The sequence below is a fragment of the Eumetopias jubatus genome, unplaced genomic scaffold (assembly GCF_037043125.1).
Source record: "Eumetopias jubatus isolate StellerSeaLion01/CBP00866 unplaced genomic scaffold, mEumJub1_p1.0 scaffold_1, whole genome shotgun sequence".
In the NCBI taxonomy this organism is placed as follows: domain Eukaryota; kingdom Metazoa; phylum Chordata; class Mammalia; order Carnivora; family Otariidae; genus Eumetopias; species Eumetopias jubatus.
Window position 1 is genome coordinate 179,785,967 of NW_028274807.1, and position 13,336 is coordinate 179,799,302.

The window sequence follows — 13,336 nt, forward strand, 5'->3', positions numbered from 1 at the left end:
AAAAATTTATAGATTACGACAAAAGCTCTGGAGAAAGCAGATAGGATGATATCACTGAGAGTCACTGGGGATCTAGCCTAAGTAGGTAGGCAGGACAGCCTTCTTGAAGTGGCCTTTGCCCCTAAGACCCAGTGATGAGAAAGAGCCATTTGTGTAAGGAGTAGGCTCAGGGCATTTCAGGTAGCAGAAAGCAGAAAGCACATGCTCCAGCCCTGATACAGATAAACACAGCTTACTTGAAGTATAAAGAAGACCACTGTAACTTGTTGTAGTTGGGGATTAGTTTGGTGGCTGGAGGTGGCAGAGAAATAGAAAGTGACCGATTAGCAGGGCCTTGTAGGCCACAGAGAGAAGTTTGGTTTTTATCCTAAGGATGGTAAACAAACTCCGCGCATTTCTTTTTGCTGTGTGATTCCAAGTTATGCTTATATATACAAAAGTTTGAGAAACACTCATGTGCAATACATTTGGGCCGATGGCCATAGAAGTTGGAGCTGTCCTCTGTGGAGAGAAATGGAAGCCTTCCATGGGCACCCAGGGGATGCTGTCAGCCACCGAGGGGGGCAGCTCACCAGGGTTGGGCACTGGTGCCAGGGTGAGAATTCTTCTATGCACGTGCAAAACCCTCTGCCTGTAGCACATCTTCAGTGTTAATGGCAGGTTTATGTAAGAATGATACGTGACAAACATCTTTTTAATCAGGAATCTTAAAGGAGAAGCTGATAGTTTAGCTTATTTGGAATAAGTATACTTTATCAAAAAACCCCAGCAAAGCTAAGCGGTGGAAGGGACTTGGGGAACATCAGTTACTGCCCTGACTTTGAACATGAAGTAGCTGGAATCCTGAGATACTAAATAGCTTTCCTGGGTCCACACAACTGGTGATGATATCAGGTCCAGAATTCAGGCTTCTCCACTTTGACACCTGCACATTACATAGTTTGTTCCCTCTTGGTGGAAATCTGTCCCTGAGTCTTGCTCCTTAAGTAACTCATAGACATTTTTAGAATTATTTTGGAAGAGAAATGAGGTTCATTATTGCTTAAAAATATTTTAAATTAGTATTATTTAAATTTCTATGTATTTTCATCCTCTGGAAAAGATAATTACTTCCTAGAAAATGGTACACTTATCCATGCAATATTTGAGTTAAAACACCTTCTTGTGACCTGAGCACTCTATAATGGGACCTGATATTTTTTTAATGCCAAAATAAGTAAAATAATCTGCACAAAATCTGCAATAAACAACAACCTCTCGGTGTATGTGTTGAAGTCATTGGTAAACGTGTCTTTCAAAACAGTATTTCCGGCTCATATTTGACAGCATCACATTTGATATATCGATATACCCTCATTTTAAAGGTGTTTTCCCCTGCCTCTAGATTCTATGTCTGCCTTGCTGTTTTCAAGTTTAAGGAAGTGGTGGTTTTAGAAGCTACATCTTAGTTATGTGTAAAAAATATTTTTGTATTGCAGTGTCCCAGGACCTTTTGCTGACAATTCCAGTTTCCAAAAGAAACATCTGGGCGATGGTGAGGGCTTCGATCCCTTCTCTGATTTGCTGTCAACCATGAACGGGTGGATGTGATGCTTGCTGGCCAAAAGGGTAAGTGAATGTTTATGAGTATTTGTCTGAAAATTCACAAGACAAAAAAGTGGCTGCAGGGGTCACACACAGTGCAGGAAACCGACAGAAATCCTAAGTTCATCAGAACAATTGCACACTGAGGGTGAGAGATTCTCATCTTGAAAGAAGAAAGCAACTCTGCTATTGTTTTCTGCTCTAACCCTCTCTGCTGTAACTCCTGCAATGATCTGAGGATTTATAAAAGGCACCATAGGACACGGGAGGACTTTTGTTTGCATGGGTTTGTTTTTTTTTTTTTATTCATACAGTGAGGGGTGGGCTATCTAAGTTATGAGCCACATGCATAACTGAAAGAATGATTGCTTTTTTGGCCCCATAATCACTCAGCAAACAGTGAACCACCATGGACTAAAAATATGATGATCTCATCTTGAGTTTCAGAGGGAATTTAGGTCTGATTTGTTCACTAAGAAGGTCTCATCCCCAGCTTTCCATGTGATGAGGGTTCTTGAGAAAACTACTGTGGGCTCTCAGATTTTCAGAAAGACTTAGGAGCATTTTTCTCAATCATTGTTCACCTCACCAAGTTATTCATTGTAATTGTTAGGGGAAGTCAGAAGGGACATGATGATCTTTTTCTCTTACATGTGTTTTCTGTATTTGATGACATCTGCCATGTTCCTCTGCAATCAGTGGCTGTCTTACACAGTAACAAATGAACAATTGTGACTTGCCTTTGTCAGAGAAAAATAATTGGTTGAGGCCAGGTGTTCTGGATAAAAAGTCTGACATCATTCAGTGGTAGCTTTGTCATAGGATGAGGTCACCTTTATGGGGAGCCATTTCATTTCAGATTTTGTATTCAGTGACACTTAATGATAAGAGAACTCCATCTCGTTTGTCTTAATATGACTGTATTTGAGACAGATTCTTTTTAATAGAGGGGGGGGTAGTGAAGGAGGAAGAGCATTATATTGGCATTAGGAGCCTAATAGTTACCTGACATGGTAAATATAGTTACCTATATTTAAAACAAAGCAGGTAGGTTAGCGTATCCTATTTGTTAGTGCTAACCCGGCCCTATACATTAGCAGTTTAAATGCCCTCATTTAATAGATGGAGCAGCTGAAGCCCACAGAGTCTCGTTGAGATGTCTCCGTCCTTGGCCTGGTTGGACCTGGAGCCTACTTCTTTGTCCTGAATGATCTTTTTCCTACTTTATCTCAGTTATAGAGGTTGAAACATCCAGCCCATGCAGTTGAGTAAAATTTCTCTGACAAGTGTCTTCTTAAGACATTGTTATGCATTTAGCTATTGGGACAGATTTGAGAAGATTTTGTTTTGTTTATTTATTTTTTAAAGAAGGCTCCATGCTTAGGCTCCAGTGTGGGGCTTGAACTCAGAACCATGAGATCAAGACCTAAGCTGAGATCAAGAGTCAGATGCTTAACCCGTTGAGCCGTGCAGGCACCCCAAAGATTTTATAGTTAGAGACCAATTTGACCTTCCCGTTTCATAGATTAAAAAAAAAAAAAAGGAGCCCTAGCGAAGCAATTAACACAGTTGTTATTGACTAGATGATCCTCAAAGAGCCTGTGAGCTCTTTGAATGCACTTCCACTTGGACTGTTTTTTTTTTTATTCCATTCTGCTGAAGCTTCAGATAGAGGAAAAACAAAGTCTTCTATCTTCCTGACATTATTCCTTCTTTAATTGGTAAGAAATAAGGCAAATGATAAATAGTAACACGTGAGGCAAGGATGTCCCCAGTGAAAAGAAATGGTTAATGGAGTCTTGGAATTTAGAGCTGATAAAGATCCCTCCATCATCCTCCTTGGGTAGTCTTGGGAAGTCCTTTAATTTCTCACCTGTGAAGTTCCTCTGAGGGTCTTCCACTGCTACATAGCTATGATAGACTTTCGTGGATGGTCTGTAGATCAGTGAGCAGATAGCATGCATTATGAAACCTGGTATCTTTGGGGATCCAGGTCGAGTTGAGACCAAAGCCTGGGCCCGTCTCCTATACAGAGGAGAATTCATAAAAGTGGTTGGAATTCTGAAGTTATTGAAATAGTAACAAACTCAGACATGAGATTACCTCTCATCTCTGTCTCCAGTACTGAAAAAGTCTGACTCAATCTCACAATCATAAAGTTGATGTATGAAGTTTAACAAAACCACATGAATGTATTTATTGAAGACAGGGTTCATTTTATTAATTTCATTGGGTAAAGCCTGCTATTTGAAAAATCAGTCTCAAGAACTATAGTGAAAATGATCTCTCTTTTGCATTGATAAAATGGCCTAGTCAAATACCAGTTTTTCATATTAAGGAAGTGCTTTGTATGTATCAGATGGTAATAAACTTCCCTTCACTATATTTTTAGTAGGAAGTGGAAGTTCCCGAAATCTGATGAGCTAGAGCATGTGCTCTGATTTTCTATCCTATCCTTCCTCAGAGCACACCTCCAGGTTTACTCAAAGGACTAATTCTCTTCCTCTGTGATGCAATAACCCAACTCTCCGTGTATTATGGATCTGATATCTAGTTAGTCCTTTCATTGTCAAAAATGTATTCACAGTCCTGTGGCTCTTAGAACTTTCCAGTTTATTGAGTAACCAAAAGAAGCACCAATTAATGGTTACCACTGATAATTTGAAGTCTTTAGGCTTGGAGTAAACTCTAATTCTGAGTGCAGTGTTTCATGCTAAGTGTCCTCATGGTAGAACAGGGTCACAGTCACGGGGTGGGCAGCCAGAACAATAAATTGCTGCACTGACATGCAAGGCAAGCGAAACCATATGAGGAAAGGTTTGCACAAATAGATCATTATGGCACATTTTTAAGGCCAGAAAATGGGTAATGTACTCAGTTTATGTTGGTGATAACCATGCCTACATAGTAGATTACTTTAGGTGCAAGATAACAGAGAAAGATGGGCTGAGCGCTTGAGGTCTCTCTTTGGGACAGTTCTTTAATGCCGCCCTTTGCCAGCAGGGAATCAGAGTTGGCTTCTTTTTCCCTGGCGTGAAGCTGGGGTTGATATGGATACCTATCTGATGCACATCACGAGACTCCAAGAGTGAAGAGCGGCTAAGTCTGCTGCATATTTAATAGGCAGTTAGCCACTGTGTTATTAATAAATGTGATAATAACAGTCTGGATTTGCATAGAGTTTTCGTGAGAAGAGTTGAGTAGGGATGGCAAATTGCTGGCTTGTTATTCAGTCTCTGCCTTGGCATTGCCTGCTCCCTATCAGTAAATTGTCTTTTGCTGGAGGATCTGGTGTAAGAATGTAGCACCGTGCAACATTGTTTTGTCACCGATTGTTTTTCCTTCTTTGCCCACAGTTACTTGTTTGATCTCTCTCTCGTAATGAAATTCCGAGCTTTTTAACTTACTTGGATGAGGGAAAATCATGGGAAATATTTCTTCCCACTGAAGACTTGAGCATGGGCTACCTTTTGGCTGGGAGTTCCTTGCTTTTGTATAAAACTTGAGTGTGTATTTTCTTTCTTCTTTTTTTTTTTGGTCATCGGTTTTGGGGTGCGGTGGTAGTGGTGGTGCAGCTTCCGGGAAGAGGTGGGGGCAGGTAGCAGGTGTTTTGGGACAGGAAAGCTGTCTGATGGGCTCTCCTCCTGGGTGAGCTGTCTTGTGCTGGAACCTGTCAGTGGGCAAAGCCATTTTGTTGTGCTTAAACTTCCCGTCCCTGAAATTTTGAGTTTGAAAAGTAATTTTAACAATTTAATAAACTACATAATATGTTTTATGAGCTGGAGCGAATGATCTTAAGTATTTTGGTCTCTTCCATAACACAATGAACCTAATATTGGTAAAAATACAGATCTTCACTCACGCCACGAAGAGAGGCTAGATTTAATAAGCAGTTATGAGTGCTGGCAGCTGTCTATCAGATTGTATAACTTGGGCTCCGGCATGCGAAGACAGTGTCAACTTACATTTTCTCTCCGAAGTGTTTTCAAGGCGCTTATTTTGCCTTTCTCTCCAGTCCCTAACCTAATAGAAGTAATGTAATTGGCCGAATATTTTCCACACAGCTAATTGGCCAGGGGCCAAGGTGGAAACCATTGTCTGGCTTGATGAAGATCAGAAATTAACGTGACATTTACGTGGCGGTAATGGAATATTTTAGTAATGTAGTCATTCAGGATGGTGAGAGTGAGAGTGTCCATCCTTTTCCTGCCCGTAAGCAGCGCGAGGAGTTCTGAGGATGATGAAGGAACCTCCAGTCCCTGCCTCCCCCCCCCCACCCCCATGTACTTCACAGCAGTGGCCAGCCAACACCTAGGTCAAATTTGCTTTCGAATTCTTCAGACAGAACTGTAAGACAAACTAATGGTTTATTCCATTTGTTAATTAAAAAAGAAAATCCACTACTATTGTAAGATTAAATTCCAATTAGAAGGTTGCATTTAATTCAGAAGCTATAACATTGTTTTAATGAATTCTGTTGGAGATGACAGTTTATGTGAGATAAATTTATATGGCGTAGGTAGATATAAATTCATTGGATAATGTTAAACATGTTACTTCATATATATTAGCTGTGAAATTTATTTCTTCTCTAGTTATGTCCCCAAGGAGGTAGAGTCAGAGGGAAAAACATATCTTCAAAGAAAGAGCCCTTTCTGTCCTTTCAGATACTTGCTCGAAAACAGCCTTTTCTCACTTTTATTAAAAAAAAAAAAATCTGTTAAATTTCTGCATTAACTGAATTTATGATTCTTGGTGTATGCTATTTATAAAATTGAATATAGGTTTTATGATATAGGAAATTAGTCTAGGAATGAGAATATGATCCAATTTTGTAATAAAGGTAATCTGCATTTATATTGCAGATATGTTCCATTCCCCTCTAAGCCCCTTATGGGATCATATACACATTTTTCTGGACATACAAATTCACTGTCGAGTAAACTTTTAATGTATCGGGCAGGCTTTTGTTCACATGACATTTATACAAAGCCTCACATCCCTTACCTAAATCAAGGGTGGTGAACATTCTTGACATACTTTGGATCTTACATTTTCCCCACTCCTGCACATTCTGACAGACATCACTAATTGATCACAATCTCTCTTCTGCTGAGTGCTGATGTGACCTCAGAATTGTTCCACTTAAGTTCCTGTAGGCAAGCTTCCCATTCACCATTGACATGAGTATGAATACAACAATGTCAAGCGAGTGACTTTTGACCCATCTTCGTAGTTTTTCTTTGTATACCCAATATTTACCTGAATATCTGGCATCCAGTGGTTAAACAGTATATGTTTGTTCTCTTAATGAGAGAATCTCACACACCTACGATTTTAGCAGTTATCTGGTTGTGTAACAATTGGGTTTTTAACATGTGTCTGCCATAATTGTATGATATGAAGTAGTTTATTTTCAACCTTTCTTCTGGTTTTGGTGTTATGTATGTGAAGCATTATAGTTTTGTAGTTTTTTTGTTTTTTTTTTTTTAATTCTGTAGCTTTGGAAAAGATAAAAAAGAGACCATTCTCACCCTCTTGTTACCTGTGCATCAACTGAGGCTAAAACCTAGCAAGGAAGTGGTGGGGTGAGAATGAAACCCAGACTCTCACTCTCCAAGTGCAGTTTCTTTCTCAAAGGGAGGGGCACCCACATGTACCAGGTGCTGACCGGTGCAGGGCAAGTTCCTTGCAATTTCCTTTTGCGTATTAATCTTGGTTTTTATCAATACACTGAAGCAAGCTGTACCAGGGAGGAAGGCATTCAACTATTATATTTCAAATGATATCTTCCGTGATGTAAAATTCTAGGAACTTAAGTTACATTGCGTGTTGTTTTTGAAAATAATCTGTTTTCTGTTAACTTGGTACAAGTAATGCACAGAGACTAAGAGAAGGAAATTTCCACTTAGTCTGTGTGCAGGCTGCTGAGGTACCCTGTTGAGAATTGCCATCATTTTAATTCCTTCTTAAAGAAAAATGAGCAATTAGTGCATTTAAGCACCATTTAGTTAATTTACATTTTAATTTCATTTCAACATATTGTTTGATTATTTGTGTGGTGTTGGTCATGGAACCAGAGTTCTGGAAAGTGATTGTAGGTGAACACATGAATTATTAACCTCTTGGCCCATGTTCATAGGATGATATGGTTGGCCTTATTCAAGGATGATAAAATCAGTGGGACCCATCCTGATCTGTTCTGATGATGGCTCTTGGATTTTCTGTATATACCGTTCCCTGAAGCTCCAGCTGGTTGATTGGAATAGGCTCATGAGATGAAATCTTTTTCATCCCTCTTTGTGTTCCATGAGGTTTAGTGATGTTTGTAACAAATAATGATAGCAACCATTCACGAGGCATTAAGTTTTCCTGGAGTGGTTTGGATATCACATTAGTTATCTCTTTTAATTCTAACAGTGTCTCTGTGTCCTGGATATTATTATTTTGGTTTTATTGTTTTTTTTTAAAGATTTTATTTATTTGAGAGAGCGGGAGAGAGTACGCAGGAGTGGAGGGGAGGGGCGGGGCAGAGGAGAAGGGAGAGAAAATCTCAGGCAGACTCTGAGCTGAGTGGAGAGCCCCATGCGGGGCTCTATCCCAGGACCCTGAGATCATAACCTCAACCAAAATCAAGAGTCAGATGCTTAACTGACTGAGCCACGCAGGCGCCCCCCGTTTGATTGTTGAGAAGACAGAAGCTCCGTGGCTTGGTCACCTGCTTGGGATCACATAGCAAGTTTTATAAGTAGGGTTTACCTTAAGTTGGGCCAGTTTCAAAGCTTTGTATCTTAACCACGAGGGTATGCTGCCGCCTCATCTTCAGTAGATTCTGTGGTTCTTTAAGGCCCTCTTACTTCATTTAGGCAGGGAAGATTTTGTAGCTTATAGTTGTCTTTATGGAAGAAATTGGAATCTAACTCATTTGAAACTGCAGCTTAATATACAAACAGGATTTTTATAGAACTGGTGATATAAAAGGAAATAACTTCTTCCAAAAATTTTTTCAAAAATATTCCTTACCTACTGGCCTTTTCCTCAGTCTAAAATCTCCCAGAATCATGCGGGTGGGCTCAGTGTTGTGTGCTTCCGTCGGTTCTCTTCTCAAGTAAAGATGCTCCTGGTAGTAAGTGGCAGCTCGTGGAGTCCCTCACATTTGAGCAGATGAGTTTTATTTTCCCTCAGTACAGTTTGAACAGACTACATAGAACTAGCAGTCCAGTTGTTCCAGAGAATGGGTGCAGGAAGGGAGAACCTTGGCCACTGGAATTTTGTGCCCACGGCTCTAGCTTTGGAAAGGTCAAGTGCTGCAGGTTATTTAGGCCCCTTGTCTATGACCTACAGGGACGACTGCCCTTCCAGGATAGATGTTCAGGCCAGATGGCCAGTAGGCTAGTCTCAGGGATGCTCTGTGGAATTTTTTTTTTTTTTTTAATGACGTGTGTGTTCAGTTATTATTGAGGGTTTTTTTTTTTTCCATATTTTTTTAAGAGTTGCATATTGGGTGGTGTAAAGGTGAAATGGCCTGTCACTTGTGATTTCCTTTACAAATCACCAAGAAGGAACATATGGAGCAGAATCTTGATATTCTGGAATCTGGGTGATGGGTATATGGGGCTCGTTATAGTATTTTCTCTACTACTTTGTGTATTTGACCACTTGTGTAATAAAACAAATTGTATGTGGATGGGGGTGAGGGGGTATGTCTAGCTCATTATCTAGTCTAGTGGTTGATAAACCAGTCACTGGGTAGAACCATGTCTCTGCTTACCTGTATCCCACCCCACCTTTACCAGCTCTTGGCTGCTGGTGTAATTTAATTGATAATGGAGTCTTAGGGCAAGAAGATGCTAACCTAATTGACCAAGAGTTGAAGTAATTTTCTGGACAATGTAGATAAAACGACTTCACCTGATATAAAGGCATTCCGTGACCTGTTAAAAATGATAGTCATTCAGTAGCTGTTGGAAGTGAGCCTATATGACCTGCCAGGGGCTATGATACACCTGGTACAGATCTTCTCTCTCATTCTCCCATGGTCAGTGTTTGAAGGGGAGTTGATAGGACTTGAACCGAGGACCCATTGGATTTTATTCTCCTCTTCCCCCAAGTCCTTGGGGCCATGTTTTTCAAAGGGTGATCTCTAAGGGCTGCCTGAGAAACCTGTTAAATACAGGTTTCCACAGCCTGCTATGGGTTAAGGAGAGCATGGTGTCTGAAGTTAGAGTAGAGAGCCTCAGGTCCTGGTCCCAGGTCTCACTAATAGTATGACTGTGACCAAATCCTGTGTCCTCCTCAAGGCTCAGTTTCCTCATCTGTCAGAAGGGGGCAATGGTAGCATCTACCTTGTTGGCTGTGAAGTCCTTAATTACAGTGCTTGGCATCTTGTAAGCGCTAGAAATAGGTTACTTGCAACCGTATTTTAACCTTTTTTTGAGACATTTGCAAATACACTGATGTAACTGGGAATGTTAAAGATGCAGCAATTAATGCTCCAGGTGGCACTCTTTGGCGGATATACTTTAAACCTTATACACCCTAGACGTGGTTTTTTGTAATTATTAAAAACATTTTAAAAATCAGTATTAGAATTTTTACATGGATGTTTGAAAGAGAAGTCTGTCACCAAAGTGTATGAGAGTTGACAAGTGTAAATATGCAGTTAGACAGTTTCAAAAAACGTGTATTATTTACTGATCAATGTAGTGTCTCCTTTGGAGCCATGACACTCAGCTATTCCTGTCAATCTCTCCACGCTGGTATAATCAGACCATGGATATGCATATTAAAGTACAGGAAAGTTATTGTGTATGTGTGGTGGCAGCCTTTTAATTGTTAATAATGTTGCAGCTTTAAAAAGGTATCAGGATCGTTTACTCTTAGGATGGTTAATGGTCCTCAGAATCGCATGAGAAATGAACTGATGGAACATGCAGCATACATGGTCCGGTTGGTTGGTATCCGCTTTTCCAGTCCATGCCACAGGTCCGAACAGAAGCTTTTGACCTGATCTTGGTGCTGAATACATGCAGATTCCTTATGCTTTCCATCTTACTCCTGTTTTTGTTTTGTTTTGTTTTGTTGTGGGGGTGGGGAAGTAGGGTGGACAGCTTTTATAACTAAAAAGAAAATGCTCATGTATGTGTATGATGGCAGAAGGCTCAAAGAACTTCTTCATCCATATCAGGGATCAGCAAACTTTTTCTGAGCCAAATAGTCAGTATTTCAGCCTTTGCGCGCTAGGCTCTGTTACAGCGACTCGAGTGTGAAAGCAGTCACAGACGGCCCGTACCCCAGCGGGCATGGCTGTGTTTCCAATAAAATTTATTGACAGACAGCGAAATTTGAATTTTGTACAATTTCCCCTTGACACTAAGTCGTAAGAAAGAATGTCAACACTATTCTTAACTCACGGGCTACAGGTTCAGTTTGGCCCCCGGGGCCTGTGGTTTGCTGAGCCCTAGACTAAAGAAGATAGAGCACGAAGCCATGCCAAGGATTCACTTCTTTGTTCTCATTCTCTGATGCTTCAGCTCGATCATTTGCTCTTCAGCTTCTGATGAAATAATAATGTCTTCACTTTTGTTTAAATCTCATCTTGAGATAAGCTGTTCTGTGTGATTGGATTATTTATTGATTTAGAGGGAGATGTAGTGGGGGTCCCCCCCTCCCTTCCTGTATTTCAAATAAGAGAATGATAAACTAGAAGTAAAAGTGAGGCTAGCAGTAAAAGATGAAGTGAAAGGGAAAACAAGTCAAGGAAGAAAAGTAGACTTTGAAAGTAGCTTGAGAGCTGTATTCTCAATACCAGCATTTTCTGAGGTGTGCTGTATATCTCACTGGTGGAATTTGAGATGCGTTTGCTAGGAGACACAGGTGAACATTTTTGAAAATCTAAGAGGTATTATTTTTAATATGTATTCTATATTCAATGTGTAGCAAAAATACTATTTGCACATCAGGTCTGGTGTCTCAGCTAATACTCCTTCAAAGCAACATTTAGTAAAATTGAGACATTTAAAGAAAAATATAAAAATTATTGTACAAGTAGTTGTTGGGGACAGCAAAACTCTTGAGAGGTGGTATTGAATGATTAAAGTAGGAAATTTTCTTCTCAGTGTCCCTGACTTTGTCATGAGGGACGTGGAGACCAGGAGACATATAATGTGTGTCATTTGATTTTCTGTGAAGAAATCTCTGGAGGATGAGAATGATTAAAAAAAAAAAAAGTGTGAGCCTTCTGGAAAGAAGATGTCTTCAATTAGAGCTCTCCACTTTTTGCTGAAGATTTAAATTTTTTATCAACAGGTGAGGGAAGTCAAGGCAGAGGTAAACGTGGGCAAGAGTGAATTCAGAGAGTTGGGCATTTTAATAAAATGGAGGCCAAGTTGTAACACAGCATTGAGAAAGGGGAAAAAAAAATGTATGACCAGGGAAGAGAAATGAAAAGGATGGTTTTCAAGTTTTTTCAAGAAAGGCACAGAGAATAATCTAGAGGAATATTTCGCTATCAAATGTCACAATAAAATTGGCTGGGACAGAAAGGGAAAAGAGTTTCTAATTTTCGGCACACCATAATTTTGTGAACCAAGGTATTGTTACTGCAGCTGGGGAATAACATCTAGAAAAGATGAACCCCCAAGAAGCAGATATGTTTTCACAGAAATTTCCATTGTAATAAAAAATGTAGGAAGTGGCAGAGAGAACAAAGCGAAGGTAGAATTAGGTTGAAAGCCTTGCAAAGGGTTATTTTATTTTATTTTTTTTATTAAATGAAAAATAAACGTATTCCATGATCCAGAGCCAAGATGTAGAACCTTTAATGTGTAATAAACAACTAAATGTGGTGATTAAGAACACAGGATGTTGGCCAGACTACTTGGGTTTGAATCCTGGCTCTGCTGCTTATTAGCAGTAGAATCTTGGTAAGTTATGACGCTCTTCTGTACCTCAGTTTCCTTGCCTTTAAAATGTGAATGATAGTAGTACCTAACTCATAGGTGATTGTAGGATTAAATGAGTTAATACACAGAAAGCATTTCAAAAAGGTTGGCATGTAGTAAATTCTCAGCAAATGGTATAGGGAGCTATGAGCCCTAAACTATGCCGTAAATAAAAAATGTGCTTCTGGATTCTTACAGCCCATTCGCCATTATCTCTCTGTTGTGTTCCAGGATGTGATTTTTGTGTATCTATGTATGTGTACCTATGTGTCCTAGTGATAGACATCATACCCATCCAAAGACTCCTAGGTATTTAGTGTTCGAAGGAATACTAAAGCTGACTGCTCTCCCCATGCATCTTGTGCCTAAAGCTTTGAGGCTGTGTTGCTGCTCCATGAACATCCAGACCATCTGAGTCACTCTGGGATGTTGAACTTAACATCTTTCAGGAAGTTCATTTTTATCTCCGACCAAACCTTAGGGCTAGAAAGTTCTTTCTTAAATTGGACTAAAGTCTACCACCCACGGTCTTGCCACTTAATTGTTTGGCGTGGTACCGTGAGATGCTACAAAACCCATTTCTTCTACACGATAATTCATCAGTTACTTTCAGATCGGCCGTGGGTCCTTCTTGAGTCTTCTCCAGGCCAAAGATCCTTTGCTCCTGGAGGGTTTGAGGTGTCCTGTAACCATCTTGGTGGTTTCTCACAGCACCAAGAGCCACAGAGGTATATTTTTTTCTATGTGTCTACGCGTCTGTAAAATTCACTTAAAGGTGCCTCTTTTTGACGAAACTGTCTTTATTGCGT

The 13,336-nt window shown here is 40.0% G+C and overlaps 1 protein-coding gene across 2 annotated transcripts in view; it reads left to right on the top strand.

Annotated features, from left to right (window-relative positions):
• The first annotated feature begins 1,496 nt into the window (after positions 1–1,496).
• Positions 1,497–13,336, top strand: part of FOXP1 (forkhead box P1) — a 489,745-nt gene continuing 477,905 nt past the window's right edge. For both annotated transcript variants that reach the window (XM_028101748.2, XM_028101750.2), the window contains exon 1: positions 1,497–1,608. The gene's annotated coding sequence lies outside the window, so the exon portion shown is untranslated. The remainder of the gene's footprint in view (positions 1,609–13,336) is intronic.